This window comes from Parasteatoda tepidariorum, chromosome X2, assembly GCF_043381705.1.
Source record: "Parasteatoda tepidariorum isolate YZ-2023 chromosome X2, CAS_Ptep_4.0, whole genome shotgun sequence".
NCBI classification, from domain to species: domain Eukaryota; kingdom Metazoa; phylum Arthropoda; class Arachnida; order Araneae; family Theridiidae; genus Parasteatoda; species Parasteatoda tepidariorum.
This window is the reverse complement of record NC_092215.1, coordinates 2,873,660-2,894,641: the sequence shown is the minus strand read 5'-3', so window position 1 is coordinate 2,894,641 and position 20,982 is coordinate 2,873,660. Positions and strand designations below refer to the sequence as shown.

General features: G+C 27.1%; 1 protein-coding gene across 3 annotated transcripts in view; it reads left to right on the top strand.

Moving 5' to 3' along the window:
• Window positions 1-20,982, top strand: part of LOC107457033 (homeotic protein ultrabithorax) — a 218,932-nt gene that overhangs the window by 129,499 nt on the left and 68,451 nt on the right. For all 3 annotated transcript variants that reach the window (XM_021148683.3, XM_071187998.1, XM_071187996.1), the window contains 2 exons: window positions 6,967-7,028; window positions 16,659-16,707. The gene's annotated coding sequence lies outside the window, so the exon portion shown is untranslated. The remainder of the gene's footprint in view (window positions 1-6,966; window positions 7,029-16,658; window positions 16,708-20,982) is intronic.

Below are 20,982 nucleotides of genomic sequence, written 5' to 3'. Positions count from 1 at the left end.
GAAAGAATAGAAAGAATTGAAAAAAAATTCTTCTTCTAAGTATTTCTCCACCTCATCATCTTTAACAATTTTTTTTAAGTTCCTAACTATAAAAAAAGTAACAAAATGGTTTAAATGTTTCAAATACATGCTCAAACTATAGTAATTATAAAAGAAAACCACAACAATTATAACAAACTGTAGCACATACTGTTTCTACTTAAAATTACAAATAAATGTATCATAAATATGAAATGAAGTATATACATTATTAATTAGATAATAATTTAAAATACACTTAATAAATATGTTTATAATTACTAATCTCATCATAATTAAAATTACTGGTCATATTTAAAAAATTATGATCAGTGTTCAATAAGAATATAAAGTAGTAAATTTACGATGAAGCTAGCGGGATTTCCTTATTTCAGCTACATTTTTAATTTGCCTAACCTGTTTGAATCGTATGTTGACATAATACATTAGAAATAACGTACATAGATATCAGATCAGAAAAATATTAAAGTACTTTTGTTTCAATTTCCTCTCCCAAATCTAAATTTTTTTAAAGATCATCTTATTAAAAAAAATATCTTTATTTGCTTTAATGAATACAATTTTATCACTATATTGAATTTAGATAATTAAAAAAATTGATTTAGCACATAATATCATTTCATAGCATATAAGAAAGGTTTGTTACTTAATTATTAACTTCTTTGTTGGAGTGACAACGATTAAAAATACTCAATTTTAATCTAAGAGTTATGTTAAACTAAACAACAGAAATAAAATTTTAAATCTACGTTAGTTTAAAATTTCGGCAGAATACAAGACATCTTTAAAACGATAATGTTTTATAAATATCCTTTCTGCATAAATAAATTTTGCAACATAAAGATTTATAGCCACGTCGCATCTAAAATAGCAAACGCAACAAGAACATAGAGGTAAAAGCAACGGATTCAACAACATAAATATTTTTAAATAAAACGCAATTGTTTGAAAATTGAGTTGTCTAAAAGAGATTTATATTACTTTTTTATAACATCGTTATCTTATTTAATAATCTTTGAGCTTGATTTTGTTAAATTGCACAAAATTAATTAGTTTTAAAATAAAATTTACCTAATAAAGTTATAATACTTTTGCTTATAATGTAATAACTGGAATGGTTCACCTGGATATGATGGATATGTTCCATATGAATTTACCGTAAACCGTTTTACTTGAAAAGTCCTGATATGTTATATTATGCCATAGCTCCTTGATAGTTCCTTCTCAGTGATAGTTTTTCCTGTCCTCTAAAAATCATATAAAATAAAAATATTAATATATTAGTCACAGTTGCTTACAAACTATCCAAAATATATTTATATTTTGATTTTTTAGAATATTTTGATTTCTTACGTGATAGCAAAAAACTTAGAAAGATACAGAAAAAAAAAAATTTTCCCTTTACATTTTAAATTTTTTTTTTTGCTACTATTAAGAGTAATAGTTAAGATTACTTTTTTATAGTTAAGACTGCTTTTTTTTTTTAATTGAAGACAATTTTCCTTAAAATTTTAAAAGGGATCGAGACCTTAAATTTATAGAATTAGTTTCGAATTATTTATGTTTATATCAGTTTTTAAGTAATAGATAATAAAATAAATTTAAAATACATTCATTAATGAGAGCACTTTAAGGGGCCGTTAAGTTCAAAAAATGTTTTAAAGCTTGTTTTAACATTATAATGAAAATTATTCAATTACAATAGAAACAGCATTCGTTGTAAAAACAATGAAAATATAAAATTTACCTGGAATGAAACAAATGAAATTAAATATTAAAATTTAAAGTATAGTAATTGAAGTTATAAAACAATTCTCTTCCCAAAATAAGCTTAACCTTTATTATATGACTTATGAAGTTTCTAAATTTTAATTTACCCTAATATATTGTTTTTCAACTTGAAATTTTCCTACCGTCAAAATACGAAAAAATAATAACAAATCTATCTATTTCTTATTTGCTTTAATTGTTAACCAATTTTTATACTGTAAGAAATAGGTATTAGTTTAGGTATTATAAGAAATAGATATAGAAATAGATATTATTATCTGTTTTAAAAATACCTATTTTTTATTTGTGCTATAATATGTATTTTATTAGTATACTTTATATTACATTTGGAAAATGTTTGAATAGTTTTCGAGATGAATCCTAGATGGCGCTTTAACAATCTGATAAGAAAGTAAGAGAGAGACGTTGAAAATTCCTCAACTTGGCGTTTCCGAAAGCGTAGCATACATTTTCTCTCAGCCTCTCTCAATCATAGATGACTTTATATTTATTTTATTTTTTTCTTGTGCTATCTTATTTGCATTATACAAATTTAATTCAAAATAATAATAATAACTTTTTGCAAGAAAATGATGAGAGTTAAGAACATTAAATCTTTCAGCAATATTTGTTTTAAAATATTTACTTCGAAATAATACTTTTCTAAGTACTTAATGTATATTTGACTTAATGTAACTAATGTACTTAAAGTAAAATTTGTAATTAATCAAAACTTAATGGTATCATTTGAATCGAATATGTTGGTTTGAGAGAAATATTACTTAAGTTGACAAGTGAATGAAACATTGAAGCAGTAACTCTCGTTACTTGTAATTAGTATAAATATTGAGGGGATAACATACAATTTGCAGTAGATTCAAGGCATGAAACGTGTCCGCAAGCCTCAAGTTGCGATACAAATAATTTACCAACACAAAAATTGTTCATATTAATTAAAGATTTGTTTTTTTATAGTTGCAAAACTGTAATAAACTCCTTTAAGAAATCTTTTTTTTTAAAAATCTGATACATCAAATATCACTCACGCTTATTTAGATATAATTTCCTACTAAAATAATTACCTTTGAAATAATAACCAATTGTTGTAGCAATAACATTCCCGAATTTTTAATTAACATATTATTTCATTGTCTCTTACTTAAAGGGTACACGTTAAAGACAATATTACGTTTGGTTTTACTTTTTCATCCGCTCAAAAAGTCAAATGATAAAAAAAAAGTACTTTTAAAATATTTTATAAGTTTACCTGCAGAAAAAGCGCAGCAAGCATTTACATTCTGCGCTCCTGGATAAAGTTATTCTTATCCCATGAACTTATTCTAAGTTATTCTTCTTCCAAATTTACAGCTACTTTCATTCTCTTTGCCACGTAATTTCGTCTTTAATCACCACCTAAAAACAAAAATATTTCATCCTTACCTTTATCTTGGACTCATTTATTCCTTTCAAATCCTGTCAATTTACAACCTTCCTACTACAAGCGTGACGTTTCAGAGATAAACGTCACCCCTGGATTAAGGTTTTTAAAAGACCAAAGTGAACAAAAATATATTTTTCAGGTCAAACCCAACCTCTCAAAAGTTGACCTTTGAAGGTATTTCTTTAGATATAAAAGAAACTATATCTCACTTTTTTTTTCCACCCTGGATTTGCTACTGTTGTGATGTTATCTTATAAAAGAAAGCTCCAATGAGCCTCAATTTATTTATTCCTTTCAGAGTTTAGTTTAAAACAGGTGGGAGAAAAATATAATTTTTTGGCTATATCTTTTTCATTGGATTGAAAGAAAGAAATGTTTAGAGAAAATTGGAATCCTTTGAAATTAAAAAACATTCAGAGCTGTTTTAATGCTGACGGGAACAGCTAATATAAAAAAGAAATGCGCTGCGTCTTAAGATGTTGTTGTATTGTATATAAATCAATGTATTAATGTAATACAAACTTAAATTGTATTTTATAATTTCATTTGCAGTTTTATATGTTTTATTTTACAAAAGAGTCGGCCAGGCGGCCGAGCGGTTAGCGCTCCTGTCTGCGAAGCGAATGGCAGCGGGCTCGAATCCCGCTCTGGGCATGGATATTTCTTTCTCTTTTGTTGTCCTCTGTTGTGTGTGATGAATGAATGTGGCTCACCGTATGAACGGGTTTGTAGCAGTGTGGGGTGGGCAATGTTACTCGCTTCCGTGACTTTGGTTCACAGGTGCCCACTGGGTAACGCGAAATGAGTAACACCTCTGGCATCTTCTAAGGCGAAACGAATAAAATTCAGTGCCTGCCATTCGAAAAAAAAAAACTTTTTTGCAAAGGTTATTAGTTTTATACCATACTAAAGATTTTAATAATTTAACAATGAAAAAATTTCAATTACGTAATCATGATTTTAAGAATTTTTCCAAAATGACGCTGAAAATGAACTAAAAACAGTCAGGCATAACCTTAATTTTTAATATTTGTTATTAAAAAATTTATCCTTTTTTTTCCTTTTCCAAACCTTTTTTTCGGATTTATGGTATCAATTCTCGATCAAAAATCGAGGTAATTTTGATCCCTACCCAGAAGACAACTAAACTTCTGGGTTAAGCATTAGGACTTACCTTCGTGCAGACTTTTTTACCTTCATGCAGACTTTTTGATGGAGCTAACCCGTATTAGTTTAGACTTCTCACGGATAATTCAAAGGCAGGGGAAATTCTAGCCCATATTTCTTCATATATAGAGTATATTTTACTATTATATAATTCAGAACTAAACACTCTACACTTCATTTTCTCATATGACTTCAAGTCTGGGAAGATTTGGGGAACAAAGTATTTCCTAAAATTAATTTAAAGTATTAGAGAATTAATTTAAATTCATTTATTATTAATATGAGATTTAATTATAGTTACTACACTGTAAAAAATTCCGAATCAAATTATGGTAGAAAGTACTTTGGGTGCATCATCCATAAAATCCCTTTTACCGTAAAATCCATTTTTAATGCAAAATATTATACCGTAATCTTTACAGTAATATATATTTAATTCGAGTAATTCAATGATATTGCAGGTATTATTTCTATAAAAATTACGGTATATCAGATAATTTGTTCCGAAACATGTTCCGGTAAAAATGGATTTTATAATAAATAGTACCGGAGTCCTGAGTGCCGGTACTTTTTACCATAATTCAATCCAGAATTTTTTATAATGTATCGTAATACAAGCAATGTTTATATATGTATAATGTATTTTAATACAATCAGTTTTCATAATGCATAGTAAAATTCGCAGTTAAAAGACAGTTATGTGAGCAATGCATATGCTATAAATTAATAATTGAACTTTGCAAAATTAATTTTTATAAGTAATGGTATCATTACAAGACCTTTATAGAGTAATATTAATTTTGTCAAAATCTTAATATTATTCATCAGTTTCTTTTCAAAGTAAGGCAATTAATTACGTAGCATTATAAATATATTTCAAAAACACACCGAAATGTTTTGATAAACAGACCTAATATTTCAAATAGTTTTTTATGTGAGAAAAAATAGTGAAACTTTAGCCGCAGTTCATTAGACGTTTTCTTTTGTAGGCTTCATAGAAAGAAGGTATATCAATTTACTTCCACAGCCAGCGTGAAGTTTTAATTAGAGTAAAGCTTTTCTAACCTCAAAAGAAAACTCAGAGCCAAGCTCATAAGGGAGAGCATGAAACTAACTTCGAGTAAACTTCTTTAGAAAATGGCCATTACAAAATGATCTCATAAGAATGCTGAGTATTATGGTCAGCGAAATTAGGCGTAATGGTCCTGACAAAATTAAGTAGCAGCAAATATTTTCGGATGAATATAATTAGCAAACCTTTTCTCTAGTAGATAGTTACCGCTACTTCTATGTTTAAAGCCTCCGGAATGATGGTTGTAATCAGATCGTCCAATGGGTGCTTAGCTTTTATTTGGCGTTTTTGGCTGCTTTTTTTACTTTTTAACCCTCTTAAAGATGGTAAAATGAGAGACGAAATGGGGTACTATTAAGGTGCCCTACTAGGGATCATTTGATTTTCACAAGATTTAAATGTTCTAATGATGCTTTTCAGTGGCGGCGGGATTATCTTTAATTACACTCGAATATTTTTCATTAATTGTTCCTAATGGATAAAAACATAGAAACAGAACATAATAGCAGCATTGATCATAAGAAGAAAATTGAACATTTTTGTCAGCATTATTTTTTGTTTTATTAATGAAATTTTTTCACTAGAAAATAAAGTGCTAAAAGTGTTTTTAGTCGCCATTATTTCTTTAATTGCAATGATATTTTTAAAAGCTTTTACGTAATGATAATACTTTTTATCGTTTTAGTCTTACAATTAAAATAAATTAATTATTTGTACACAATTCTGCTAGTAAATATTTTTTTAAAAAACATATTAGATAAATTTAAAGTATTTTGAAATTGGAATATGTTTGTCGAAGCCAACTCATGTTCAAATATTTAGACAAGTATAAAAGTAAAAAATATTATTTTATTCAAACACCAAATTAATTTAAAATTTTCTCATACACAGGCATAAAATTCTCCACCAAGTTAGATAACAAAAAACATTTAAAAAACTATGCTAAAATTAAAAGGATGCTTTTAATATTATGAATTGTGATACCAAGTGCTTCGTAATAATCACACTAAATATTTAGTTTTAGAATCCTTATCAATCATGAAATAGAAAAATATGCACATTAAAGGTGTTGAATTAATTTTTATACAAAAAAAATCTAACGAATTATACAAAAAAAGGCTGGAATTAAACTTGTTTGATTGCCCGAAGGACTAGAGTTTTGTGGTTTTCAAATTTGATATTGGTTGTGGCAGTTTTGTGGTTTTCATCTTCGATATTAGTTTCTAAGATTTAGATAATATTTTTTATTTATTGCCTTATAATTTTGTACCTTTAAATGTGTTTTCTTTTCTGACTTCATTTTTGATAAGGATTCTATAAAAATAAATAAATCATTATAGAACACTCCATGAGTTATTTGTCATGATCATAATTATATTAATTTTTAACAATGAAGATTCATTGAAAGCGAGTATTGATTAGATTAAAAATTTACTTATAATGTAATAATTGTGTATATTTTTTTGTTTTGTTTTAGATACACATAGAAAAGCTATTTATTGAATTCAAGAAAAAAGAAGAGAACGAATTGATTTAAAGGTATATTTTATTTACGAAATTTTATAAATAGAAAATATGTATAATATCTCTTACAATTTCAAAAAAATATTTATTAAAAAGATTTAATAATTGTATTCCATCAAAACTGTTATAGAAAAGATATATAATACTGGTAGTACTTGTTATTTTCTTAAAAAAGAAAAATTGCTTTACTTATAAAAATATTGTAGTAAATTATAAGACTTGATGCTATGAGCCCATTTGAATTTAATTTTGTTTCAAAAATTGTACTTATTACACCCGACTCTAATTTACATAATTAATACATTTGTTATAGCATCCGCTTAAAAGGACGGAAAAGAAAAAAAGGACTCAATTTTTTTTAAAAAATAAACTTTATTCTGCAAAATTCGGATTTATTTTGCAGAAACAAGATATCTTTTGTATTCGTGGTCTTATAACCATACTTTTCGTAAATGATTTCAAAACCATAATGGAAAAAATTTTCTTTACCTTAAACTTTACTGTTAATCGGATGGACAAATAGCTGCCAGTTATTTTACCATAATTTTAGAATGGAAATTTTAACAGTGTAGTTCAAAAAAGGAATAGTTACTGGCCCAACCGTTGTCCAATTCGCATTTATCCTTTTTCGCTAGATTGATTAACTAATCTAGATTGATGAACAAAGTCTAATTCAATATTGAAGCATGAGGAAATAAATTGATAACAAAATATCCACATTCATTTAAGTTTTTGACCTAAAATAATTATATTGGAAAGCATGTTGTAACTTAGGTTTAAATTCTTCCTTTAATGACTTCTTAAAATTTAAGTATTGTTAAATTTAAGTTAGCTAAAGCATAAAATTTTCCACTACACTTTTTTTAAGATTTTCTACCTCTCTATCATGATAAATATGTATAAAAACCTGATAATTGATCAAATTAGAGATCATACCAACAAATTCCTACAGACAACAAAATTCCAAAATAAATCTATTCATTTTAATTATGGTTTTGTTAATTTACTAATTATTATGATAGGAAAGTGTTTTGTCCAACAATTCCAATAAATTCAAACAGACAAAAAAATTACAAGAAAAATCTCCTCATTTTAACTATTAACTATATTAAGATGGGATGATCTTCCTGCAAAATATGTAAAAATAGACAGGCCACGAAAACTTTTATTTTATTTGTTTTTTCATTTTTTGCATGCCATTTTTTTTTTAAATTATGTGCATGCCTAACAAAGAAAGAAACTTGATTTTAATTATATTTTATGAAATATCGGGAATATGAATTTAAAATTTAGAGGACAATTTATTTTTAGTAGCAGCTGAGATCAAATAAGTATGTAACTAAAATTATAAAAAATTTTCTTATAGTACTTTTGTAAAGAGCCATTTAAAGTATACTTAATTTAATACATTGAGTAAAAAAAAATTCGGTCAAAAATCCCAGAAAATGGTTACACTTATCGTGCTTCTGGCTCTATGAAAACATCAAAAATATCTGTAATTTTTACCGAAGCAATTGGTTATGATTTTTGTTTAATTAACAATAAAATATTATACAAATTTAGTTATTAGGGCAAAAAATGTGGTAATTTTAAAATGATACCTTAGAGCATAGCATAAAAACTAATTATTCTGTTAAAGACCATTTATCCGGTATCAGTTTTATATTTTCCCCTAAATGCATGGTAATAAGAACTATGATTTTGAAAACCAGAACTTATGTTAAACCGTTACCATATGTAATGAAAAATGCCGAATAAATGGTTTAAATATGATATGTTTCTGGTTTTTTACCAAAATTCCGGTTTTTTCTTTTAACATAAATGTTACCATACAGTATGGTAATTTTATCACAATTTTTTTCTCCGTGTGGCAATCTAGCAGTTTATTTATGTATGATGGCAAACTAACCTGCAAGTGTGAGAAATCTTTCAAGACATAATGTATGTTGTTAAAAAAAAGCTTCCGTAGCAGATGATTCTGCTGTCAAAAGTAAAAGGTCAAAACCTGTTTTAAAAGTATTTCCGATGCAACGGCATCCTAAAGAACAACTTGTTTACTTACTNAATTAAAAAAAAATAAATAAATAAAAAATCTGAATTTATGTATGTTATTATTATTATTAAATATAAGTATAAAAATGAATTTTCATCAATTTATTCAAGTTTTAGTACAGCTGTTTAATGACCGTAAAACGCTGAATATTTTCCTCAGTGGCAAAGAAGTTTGCCACATCTAATAAATATTTCCCCATGGATGAACAGGGAGTCAAAATGTATGTTTCCACTGGGAAAAAATAGGCAACCAACGGCGCCTGTAATATGAATCAGTTGGTGTCCAATGCCTTCTTTATTGTGTTTTCATACTGTGAGAAGAATCGTTATCATAATACACAATTTAACAACCACCAAATGACATTATGAGATAAAAATTATTATACTACTTTGACACGTTAGTTTATTTTTTAATATTTCATAGTTTAAGTGACGAATTGATAAAAAGTGTAATGAGAATTACTAGGTTATGTAGTCTAATAATGATGCATGATTAGATGTATAATTAGATATAGTTAGCGTGTATAATTAGTATGATGTAGTAATTAGTATTAGTAGCAATGATGTATAATTAGATATAGTTAGCAAGAGCAATGTCTTTTCAATAACAACAAATTTTATTTAATCAATAAACATAAAATATAAACGCTAAAACATTTTCTCATCGAGAATAAGATCTTTTCCTATTGATAGAGAAATAATATGCGATGATATGCGAGAAATAATATGTATGTTTAATATAATAAATAGTGAAAATTGAAGATTAATTATAGTACTTTCAAACGTAATTTTTTAATTTTACATTGCTTTAGTAATGAGCTGATAAAAAGTGTAATTAAGATTACAAGGTTATGTAGTTTAGTAATGTAACCTATATGTATAATGAATTATAATAAGCTAGAATAATGTCCGTAAACAAAACAAAGAATTAATTTGATAAACAAACAAAAAAATACAAGCATCAAGAGGAGAATCTTGTCCAATTGTTAGAGAAATATCATGTAATATTTAATGTTTAATATAATAAATAGTAAAAAGTAAAAAATAATTACGATACTTTAACACATAAATTAATTTTTTAACTTTTCATTGTTTTAGAAGCGTATTAGTAAAAAGTGTAATAAAAATTACTAGTTTATATAGTCTAATAATGAAACCTATGTGAATAAAATATAATAAGCAGAAACAATGTCCTTTCAATAACATCAAAATGCTTTATTTAATGAACAAGCAAAAACTACAAACATTTATAAAAAAAAAAGCATTTTCATCATCAAGAAGAGGATCTTGCCTAATTGATAGAGAAATAATATACAATATTTAATGTTTAATCTAATAAATAGTAAAGATTGAGTTTAAATATTTACAATGAACTACAGTAAATAAAGGAATGAAATACAGTACATTTATTTACAAAAAAAGTCAATTCTTAATGTATACATTTTCAGAGAAGAATACAGAAAAAAGTTGTCCATGGAAAGTGTATTAGAAGGAATTTGTTTGTCAAAAGGCTGAGAAGTTGCCAAATAAAACGTGTCGAAAAAATATATATTTCACAATAGTATACGTTTTCATAAATAATACGTTATTTAATTTGAATACACATATAACGACAGTAAGGAACTGAATTGTGTTATATTTCACAATAGTATATGTTTTCATAAATAATTACATTATTTAATTTGTATGCACATTTTAACCATTATATTAAATTTTGTTGTCACTGTTATGTTTAATAAGCATAAATAATCTCATTTCATATGGTACATCTTATATGGAACGTTAAATTTGCATCCTTGGTTTTTGTAAAGAATTCACAATTGCTTGTTTAAACTCTAATTTTTCTATATGTTATCTGTATATTACTTCTTACTGCTTTTTTTTCTGTTTTTCTTCCATTATTTAAAAAATCAACAGTTTTGAAAAGGAAAATATTTTATGTTTTTTGAAACACACTGCAGTCTATATCTAATTGTTTCTATGCAATACAATTACTACTTCAGATCCTTTTATTTTGATCCCTAATTTTATTACTTTTGATTGAAAATATGTATTTTTATATTTATTTTTAAGTGCAATTCAGTATACTTAACCTAAAGATATAGAGTCGGTACCGAAGTTTCAGTTCAAACATGTGATTATTCAAAATATTTGCTTTTATTGTTAGCAAAAACAATTAGCTCTCATTACGTTGTTATTTTTTTATCAGTATTTGATGGGAAGTTATTATCAGTATTGTTTTCTCCAATTTCTGTTCTTTCCTTTTTTTTTTATAAGTTTCAAGTAAATATCCAAATATTTTTAGACACGTTCAATACTCAATATTAAGTCAGTTATGTTTTTTTCTTCTTTATTACGTATATAATTGTCAAGGACATTTATTATGAACAATGTCTAAAATATCCATTCTCAAGGAAACTTATTTTGACAATATGTTTAAAATAAATTATTTATGAACATTGTTCTAATTATTCTATCAAGCTTCCAAAATTAATAACTTATTTATGAAACGGAGAATCAAACTTCATTTATACATGATTTAAATCTTTCTATATAGTTTGAAGTTTCTCGGTTTATATGCATGTGGATTTGGAAATTAAAATATTTTATTATTTTCATTACAAAATCCAAACTAATTTAAACTTTGTATTCACAATGTATATGTAATTTATGTCAACATTTCATTACTTTTTCCACTAGGTATTGAAAATCACCGTAAATAAATTATTATAACCATGTTTGCAACATTTTTAATAAATATCAAAAAAATTTTACAGTTTGAACATATTTACTGTAGATACCTCTCTTAAATGATTATTGATTTATAATTTGTTGTTTTATTCAATATACTTTGATAACAAATATGATTTTAACATAGTGTATTATTAGTCACATTTCTATAACTGCTTACTATCACACTTTTTGATCGAATACAATTATTAATTTTTTTTTATAAATATTTTGTTGAAATTATAAATTGCTCTTGCATACAATTTTATTTGTTATATTTTTACATACTTTAAAATCTTAATCAATCACAGTTTTAGATATTTGCATTTACATTACTATTACAACTGCTTTTCAGAAAATATTTTGTAATGATTATATTGCAGTTTGCAGCTTATTGAATTTGTAAAAAGACATAAATAACGCAAACAAATTAAATCATAAATTCTAAAAAAAATACAAAAATAAAATATAATTTATGTTTATTACATGTATGTATATAATATATGCTTACAATTTAAAATACATGTATAAAGGTCATATATGTAATATATATAAGAGACATGCATGTAATATATATAATAGACAACTGATAGTTTTGAGAATCAGTTATACAGATAATAATTACATTTAAAAACAGCCTAAAATAAATCAAGGAGATTTTTATGTTAATTTCCAGTATTGCAATATTTACTTAAATAAGTGCTATGCACTATAAAAAATTTTGTGTATTGTTGTTACCATTTCTGGTGTTGAGGTAAACTATAATTTTTACAGTCTATGTAGCCACATTTTTAAGTTGCTTTTTCACTGGTATAATTTTATGTATTTATATATTAAATTTTTTTTGGTTTATTTACTGACTATATATTTTCATGCGCGTTAGAAACAATTTATGGTTTCCTATGGCATTTCATATAAAAGCACATTTTTAGTAATATATTTGCACCAATTTCCTCAAACAATCGTTATTTTGACTATTTTTTATAATTATTAGCTTGATGACTTCAGTTTTGTATTTAAAATATGTATTTAGTTTACTTCACCACCACAAATGGTAGCAACTATACACCAAAATTTTTATTGTATAGCTTACTGTTTAATTTTTTATTAAATAGCATATTTGTGGCTATAATATTATATGTTTGTTTATATAGTTTAGTTATAATATTTTTTTCTTTCACATAAAATACAAAGTATATCACGTATATATGTATATTTTTATTTGATATCTGTATCTTTATATGTTTGATCGAATACTTGACAAACTTCCACCTTAAAACTTGATTCTTTCTGTGGTTTTCAATATTACAAATATCATTTATTAAGATATTGTTTACCCACATAATTAGAATCACGTGTCGCTCTTTAAGGGCACGTTCGTCTTTCAAAAAGTTTTCTCGGAGAAACCAGCCATTTGCGGCTGCTAAAAGAAGAAACTATCCACCTTATTAAAATTAAAATAAAAAATGCAAAAATGCAAAAGCTGTTAAAGTTTTTATTTATCAGTTTTTAATATTGTTAGCCTAATTTAGATATTTTATGATAAAAAAAAACATGGCAAAACAACTTTTATGATAATTAATTACTGGTTTAATATTGTTAAAATTTGCTCTATTGTTAGAGATATTTTTCGTTTCTTAGAAGAAAAATCTTAAAGCTACAAAACAAATCGATAGAGAGCCATTTCTTTTGGCCTTTGAGCTCAACGCCCACTTATCAAATGCCTTTGTTCCCGCCTACTTCTATTCTGTAAGCCTATTAGAGGGAGTTTGGTTCGCATTGGTCTGCAATCTTCCCCTCTGTTCCATGTTCCCCACCATATAGATGAGACAAGAACTAGGAGAATCGACCAAAATGGCCGACATTTCGTGTTTCAAAAATGAACAGAAATGGAGAAAGATGACTCTTACATTAGAAATAGGAAAATGGTGTTTTTATAACAATAATATCATCTTTCAAAGCAAAATTAAATTCTTTTGCCAAGTGGCTATGCCTGCAAAAAAAAGGCTCCTATAAAAAATAATAATAATAAAAAAAAAAAACGCAAGGAATACTGTTTTGAAAAGAAATTTCCTGTAAAATGTAAATTGTAAATGTCACATTATATAATGTCACATCATAAGTATATAATGCCACATTATATAATATCACACGTAAATGTCACATCATAAGTAATTATTAAATCCCTCTTATAATTTTTACATTCAGTTCGATTGTTGACAAATATCTTTTTGATGGTAGGCGGGAAAAAGAGCAATAGAAAGAGCCCGAAAAATGCACCAAAAAAAGTTAAAAAAAACTAATCGAGGAAAGAGCACCCACAAAACCACTTTTTGGGAAACAAAAATATACATTAGATAGACATATAGAATTATTTTTTTTGTAATCTTTTTCCATGCTTTCATAAGTAATTTCAATTAATGCTTTCACATCGGAAATTCGATAAGAAAGTAATGTTATAACGCATTTCAGCAATAATAATGATTCAAAATATTAATTTCCAGTAATTCAAATTTTCTACAGCAAATTTGAGAAAAATCTTTTTATAAAAGCTGGTAAACGTCAGCACATATAGCTCTCACAATAAGAAATAATTAAAATAATGAATAACATAATCATTTTGCGCAAGAAAAATTAAAGTAGACAAAATTGACCTTTACAAATTTCAAGTATTTGCAAAATGCAGTTATCTTGACAAATCTAATGGCTTTGCTTTGCAAGTTACCAGATTGGTATGCATACAAAACTGTCATACCCAGCATTTTAGCTTCCCAAGATATGTAAAGTGGTATTTTATTGAAAATTGAGTCAACAATTTATTAAAAAATTTTGCCAACATCTATTATACTAGAGAACATAATTTTTGTTGCATATACAGTCCAGCCAACAACTATGCTCGTTGCAAAATATTTTATAGAGTCCTAAATGATAAAAACTAAAACGCAAAAAGTTGACAGTTGGAAGATTTCAAATCTGAAATTAGTTGCTCCTTAGATATAGATTTATTTAAAAAAAAAAAAAAACATTTTAGTCTATTTGTTTGTCAAAATATACAAGCTTGAAAACATTATCTATAAAAGGGGGTCACACAATTATTGCGACAGACTTCTAAGAGAATTAGGCATATAATCAGGATTAATGCATAGGAACCCATGCTCGGAAATCTCATCGTACTTGGCTAGGGAAGGACCTCTTTAGAAGCAAGTACGCAAGCAGTTCAAAATAGGGAAGCGCCTTCAGCGGCGTATGACGACGTATCCAGATTTTGATTCCTATGCAATTTTAAATCTGAGGATGTGCCCTAACTACCCTAGATATTTGCGGCAACATTTGTGTGACGCATTGTTAAATATAACAGTTTTAAATTTATAAATAGACAAAGAATATCATTTAAAAAAAATAGTAAATTGGAGAAAAAAACCGATTGCAGATTTGAAATCAGAGACGTGAAAACATTTAAGATCTGTTTTAAAAAAATCTCATGCAAGAGGGAACAAAAAAAAAGTGCTCCCCATTGTTATAAATGAAAACACACAATGATGTGAAACATATTTATTTGACACGTTTCTTTTGTTATAAAAACTTTTTCTCTGTCAAATATCAATATTCATCTTTATCATGTATGATGTATTTTTGTTTCGGTTTCAAAAATATACACAAATTTAACAAGAATCATTTATGAAAACAAATATTATTGTCAAATATAGATATGTCACATTTCTATTATCATAGAAAAATGTCTATAGCCAAATACCAAGATTTGTCATCATATATCATATTAAACATGCATTTTCATTTCGCTTAAAAAGTATTTATCATTAAAAAAAAAATTTTTTTTTTAAAAATACCATTGTCAGACATATGGATTTGACACATTTCAATTGTCATAGTGTCATTAACTGTCATTTGTGTATTTTTATTTTAGTTTAAATCATATTCAAATTAAGCAGAAATCAATTGTTAAAGCAAAGATTATTATGAAATGAATAGATTTGACACTTTTCTATTGCTACATAAACAATACTACAGTAAAAAAATGCAGATTTATTAATTAGTGCCACATATTTATTTTAATTTTTGTTAAAATAATATATATTCAAATTCAACTAGAATTACTTATAAAAGCAAATACAATTGTCTTTTACTTAAATTTGCAACATTTTCATTATCAAAGAATTCGCAGTCAAATATCAAAGTTTAACATCTCTGAAATTTCATTGTGTTTAAATATATAGGTTATAGATGTGTAAATTACAAGTGTAATTGAAAGATTAAAAAAAAAGTTACTACTGTCAAATATAAAAAATTGACACATTATTCTAAATATCTAATTAATCTAAGTTTACAAGATATATACAAATTGTAAATACAAAAGGGTGTTATGTTTGAAATGCTCGTAAAAATTATTGCAGTATTATTAAGCCAATTTAAGAGCAATAACTGGCAATCATAAAAATAAGTATTAAGACATAAAAAAACTTTAACTTCAGATCAGAAATGAATAGAAAATGTTTATATTGGTATTTATATTCTACTAAAGAAGCTGAAAATTTCTTTTAATTAGCTTTCACTCGAAAATTAAAAATTTTATGCCTTAGATTTCGTGACTTGACGAACTTATTAAAATACATTTCTTTATTTTGCTATCTTCTTTAAATTTTTTTAAGGACCATCAGGACACTGTCAGGGGGGGGGAGGCGCCGGAGTGCAATATATTGTTTTCCAATAAACCTATTGGAGTCAACTGTGAAAAATTTCTGCTAATTGAAACAAAATAATAAAAGTGTGTTATTGAAAAATGCTACTTTTTGTTAGGAATTCATGTATTTTTTTCGAGTGTAAATAAAATATATTTTTATTTAGGTTTCAACAGCTTATGCAGTTAAGAACAAAATCCATTTACAATGATGAGGTAAATATTAAAAATTTCTTTTTTTGGCTTCCGTGGCTTTCCCTTTATATTTCTGTATTAATAAAACTTCTTAGTACTATTCAACAAACACTATATACTTTCTATTTTTTTATTTTTTCATTTTTGTTAAATTTTGGAAACTTACATATCTGTTATTTTTTGTAATTTTAAGTTGATCTTCAGAGAAGCACATTACCATCATTTTCGATTTATTTATTTCCAATGCCCACCTGTGTCAACATTCCGTCAAATCAGGCATTTTACAGGGTAGACCACTTTTTCAGGGGCACCACATTAGGTGGGCCAACGTTGCTCCCCCGCTAAGGACAGATAGTACAGAGAATGAAAGAACATTCACACCTTTGCCCTGGATTTGAATCCAGAACCTTACCGATACAAGACCAGCTCCCTGACACCTACACAGTCCGATCGGCAGATTATTATCAAACAACCTGCTAAATTTTCTTCGTCTTTTCGTTTCAACCCTTTATCCACGAAGTAACAATTAATCCATTACGGACTTTTTCTCAAGATACAGGTGTTAGATAAAAATATGAGCTGTAAATTAACAATCATTCTTTTTGAAAAACTGTTGGCACAGTTTGAAAGATCATGTTTGAAGCTTTTAGAAATGCTACCCATGCAAAACTCGGCTGCAATGAGAGGAAATTAATAACATTTGTACAAGTCCTACTATTTTGTTTTTTATGGGCACCTGGGCTGCGAAGCTGCCCCTATCCTATTCATCATGGAATTTTTGCACTGTTTTAGGTTGGACATTGAAGTAAGCAGGCAGTAGGAAGCAATTTTGAAATCATTCGATAACAATACGTGAGAATGCTTTTGAAACTATGTATAGTGGTATTAAAAACGGAAAAAGCTTTTAACTTCCTGTCCAATGCAAATTTCGCATGAATAAAACCATTTCTAAAAGTTTCAAACATGGTATTTCAAATTGAGCCGAAAGTTGAGCCATCTTCCGAAACATTTGTTGCTAAGAGAAAGATTGTTTACATAGAGTTCGTATAAAAGTGGTTCCTTATTTTTGCCCACTCAGAGATGCCAACTTGCTCCGAGTTGTAAACAAATATTTTCGAATGAATGATAACGACAAAGTTATTTTATGTGTAGTATTTTTCATTTTAAGTGTAGACGCTTATAAAAAGTAAGAGTAATTTTCCTTATTCTACAAGATTTGGAATTTAATTCATTACCAATTTGTTTTTCCAGTGTTGGTTGCCTCTTAATTTTTAAAATTTCACTATCGTGTGATTTCATATCAACATATAAATATATATGCTTTAAATATTTTATGGAGAACCAACCTGATAAAATTTGTTAACACTAGAGATATATCCTTCGTAAAGAGCTTACCACTCCTTAAAAATGATGATTAAATCCATGCCTACAAACTACTACGCTTTGTGCAAAATATTTCATAGATATTTAAAAATCAAAACTTTCAGAATTTTGATATTTTTCCAACTTTTGAAAGCCTGACCGTGAAGGAGCAAAAAGAATGTGGCATTGCATGTAAACTTTCAAATCAATTATGTATAGTAATGTAGAAAATAAGTTTAAATGAATAAAAAAAATAATACATTAAAATAAAAACTTAGCTACCACTAGAATAATTTTTTACAAAAAGCTAAGAAAGTGGGCTGTCCTGTTAAATCTATATTTTTGTTACCAGTTTTATTTTCATTTAACAGCCGCGATAACCTCAAAAATTGTAGATCTGAGAGGATATAAGGGACATTTAGGCCTCGGATGCCCAGTTCTTCAACAACGAACGATCTGAGAGGATATAGTCCTATTAAGTCTTTATCGTCCTGTTAAATCTGGATTGTAGTTAAATATTTATAATACCAGTTACAACAGTTTAGTTTTTAATTAACGAGATCATTATGAGGCATAGGGTATAGGGATGAGATGAATCTACAAATTTTAACGCATGGCAAAGAAAAATTATCATTCCTCTTCATTTCTGTTTTGGTAATCAAATTGATCTTAGTAACTGCTACTTTACTCCTAAATTTTACTCCTTTTGTTAACCGAAATGAATTACTTAGATAAATTTTACTGTTTCATATCACTAACAGCATAGTCGTGCAGATATTAATATGTACCTGTTTGAGTTACGTGAGGAAATACAAATTCTTTTTTAATTATACGTATTAACTCTTTCCGATTCAGTGTAATCAGTCTGGCAACACTAATTCAACAAGCAAACCACAAAAAAACGTATAACTAACGGCTTTTAAACGTTTAGCAACCAATATTTTTTAAATAACGAAGAATATCGTTTCACCTAAAATGCGCTGTCTTCTTTTATTTCATTATTATTAACTTCATGATGCCTTGTGACTTATGATGAACCTTATGATTATGAATATGTTGTCTTAACGGGCCTGCCAACTTTCTGCTTGAGTAAAATTTTCAATCGATGTACCGGAAAAGGATAAGCCAAAAAATAAAGCATGAATTTTAGAAATAATTTTTTTTTGAAAAAAGCAGCAACCCATTAATTTGTATATCCATTTTTTTTCTTTACTTTTTTTTTGACTACCCTACGATCTGCAAACCTACCAACTCCTCAAGCCGGAGATTTTCTCCAAATATTTTAAATTATAGCAGAAATTCAGCTTTAATATTTCATTTAAAAAGATTTTGTACCCAACAATATATAAATAATTAAAAGATATACATGAAAATTTGGAAAAGTAAGCAGTATTGCTTTAAAGTGATAGCGAAATTTTAAAAGTATTTATTAAATGATTATTTAACTACCATTTTAAATAATGTGGAGAGCGGGAACTCCCGGGTTGGCAGTTCAAAATCTATGGAACAAAATTAGAAACTAGTGAGTTATTATTCTCCAGGTTGCTTAGATTTTTAATAATTTTGTTTTTTCTTTAACTCTCTCAAGGAATTTCATTCGTGGAATTTAAAAATAAAAATTCGTATCTCCGCTTTCGTATTCTTCACAAAATTATACTGATACAGGGATGGAATCGGAAAATTTGAGAAATACGGACAAATGTTTCAGTTGAAAATATTATCGAATTTTTAGTTTAATATTAGGGAAAAAATTTCACTCTTTTAATATTTACACAGAGATGCCAACTGCTCCGGACATGCCGAAATAATTAAGGAAACGGTAAATAACTACCAGGTAAATTTTGCAAATATTTGACTATTTTTGCTTGCTTTTTGAAGGGTATAGCATGACATTGTACCAAGAAGTGGTAAATTATATAAGCCTACGAATTATTTAGAAATAGTGGTGGATAAAAATCTACTAAATTGAATTTGTTAAATCAAGACTCACAATTGATGAACTACCACTTTAAAATATATATTTTCGGTCCGGAGCAAGTTGGCATCTCTGTTTACAGGGCTGTCAACTACTATGCTTTTTATAAAATATTTATAGAGTGGTAGACAATTACTCAGTAACGTTTACATAATTTTTGGAAATTTTGCCGATATTTTAGACGCTTCACCCAATACTCCCAACTTTCTACTCTTTTGTACTTTTTATTTATTTGAACTTATTTTCCACACCACTATACGTAAATGATATAAAAGTTTATATGCAAAGCCACTTCGTTCCAGCTCTTTCGTAGAGAGGCTTTTAAAGTTGTTCCAAAATTACCAAAAATTCTGAAAGCTTTGGTTTTTAAATGTCTGCCATAATATTTTATAAAATGCGTAGTAGTTTGCAGGCCTGTTCCCCACGAGATCAGAGTTCCCGCGAGCCTTATGAATTTTAAAAATTGGTAACGAAGATTAACCAAATGTCGACAATTTAATTTCTTTGTCACTACCAGTAAAAATTGTTTTCCAAAGAAGGTATATATGCATGAAAATTCCAGCTTAAGAAAGTATCTATGCATGAAAATTCCAGCTTCTAAACCAATTAAAGACAAAGTGAATTGCCAAAATAAGAAATATCTTCTAGCATTAACCCCTAGGGGACGGATGATTCAGAAAAGCATTCGCACAAAATCAGAATCAAGTTGTAGTTATATAAAAAACGGTAACTTAAATGTAGTCGTTGCTAATTTGACAGACTTACTTTGCTTTTAATTTAATTACTGATTCTTTAATCATATATATAATCAATGTTAATTCAAAGCATAACTAAATAGTTTTATTTTGAACAAAGTAATGGTGAATTAAATAAATCAAACAATTATAACTCCGCCCACAAATAAACTGCTAAAGAAATACTTTGATTACCAGTTTTATCTTTTTACCCTGATTGATACG